Here is a 1,436-nt window from a genome sequence, read left to right as displayed (position 1 = left end):
TTTCTCCTTGGGATTCACGTCTTCCCCTTCTTCCTTGGATTCGGCCATGATGGTTATATCAATGGCCTTGCCCTCTCCTTTTGGATTTTCTTCTGTATTACTTGGAAGAGTACTAGGAGGGATTTCAGTGATCCTTTTACTCAGCTGGCCCACTTGTGCTTCCAAATTTCTAATGGAGGAGCTTGTTTCATTCATGAAACTCACAGTGGCCTTAGATAGATCAGAGACTAAATTTGCTAAGCTAGATGGATTTTGCTCAGAATTCTCTGTCTGTTGCTGAGTGGATGATGGAAAATGCTTGCTATTGCTAAACCTGTTTCTTCCACCATTATTAAAGCCTTGTTGAGGCTTTTGTTGATCCTTCCATGAGAGATTTGGGTGATTTCTCCATGAGGGATTATAGGTGTTTCCATATGGTTCACCCATGTAATTTACCTCTGCTATTGCAGGGTTCTCAGGATCATAAGCTTCTTCTTCAGAAGATGCCTCTCGAGTACTATTGGATACAGCTTGCATTCCATTCAGACTTTGAGAAATCATATTGATTTACTGAGTTAATATTTTATTTTGAGCCAATAGGGCATTCAGAGTATCAATTTCAAGAACTCCCTTCTTCTAAGGTGTCCCATTACTCACAGGATTCCTCTCAGAAGTGTACATGAACTGGTTATTAGCAACCATGTCAACGAGTTCTTGAGCTTCTGCAGGCATTTTCTTTAGGTGAATGGATCCACCTATATAAGTATCTAATGACATCTTAGCTAATTCAGACAGACCATCATAGAATATATCCAGGATGGTCCATTCTGAAAGCATGTTAGAAAGACACTTTTTGGTCAGTTGCTTGTATCTCTCCCAAGCTTCATAGAGGGATTCACCTTCTTTCTGTCTAAAGGTTTGAATATCCACTCTAAGCTTACTAAGCTTTTGAGAAGGGAAGAACTTGGCTAAGAAAGCCGTGACCAGCTTATCCCAAGAGTTCAGGCTATCTTTGGGTTGAGAATCCAACCACACTCTAGCTTTGTCTCTTACAGCAAATAGGAAAAGCATAAGCCTGTAGACCTCGGGATCAACCCCATTGGTCTTAACAGTATCACAGATCTGCAAGAATTTAGTTAAGAACTGAAAAGGATCTTCAGATGGAAGTCCATGAAACATGCAGTTTTGCTACATCAGAGAAACTAACTGAGGTTTCAGCTCAAAGTTGTTTGCTCCAATGGTAGGGATGGAGATGCTTCTTCCATGTAAATTAGAATTAGGTGCAGTAAAGTCACCAAGCATCCTCGTTGCATTATTATTATTTTCGGCTGCCATCTCCTCTTCCCGTTCGAAAATTTCTGTAAGGTTATCTCTGAATTGTTGTATTTTAGCTTCTCATAGTTTCCTCTTCAGAGTCCTTTCAGGTTCAGGGTCTGCTTCAACAAGAATGTTCTTGT

The 1,436-nt window shown here is 40.3% G+C and overlaps 1 non-coding gene across 1 annotated transcript; it reads left to right on the top strand.

Moving 5' to 3' along the window:
• The first annotated feature begins 810 nt into the window (after nucleotides 1–810).
• On the top strand, nucleotides 811–918 carry LOC148567117 (small nucleolar RNA R71). The gene has a single exon (XR_015881432.1). It is a non-coding gene; the product is annotated as a small nucleolar RNA R71 (small nucleolar RNA).
• The last annotated feature ends 518 nt before the right edge of the window (nucleotides 919–1,436 follow it).

Source organism: Arachis ipaensis, chromosome B4 (assembly GCF_059453495.1).
Source record: "Arachis ipaensis isolate K30076 ecotype BB chromosome B4, ASM5945349v1, whole genome shotgun sequence".
NCBI lineage: Eukaryota > Viridiplantae > Streptophyta > Magnoliopsida > Fabales > Fabaceae > Arachis > Arachis ipaensis.
The sequence above is the reverse complement of the archived record's forward strand: the minus strand, read 5'-3'. Positions and strand labels throughout refer to the sequence as shown.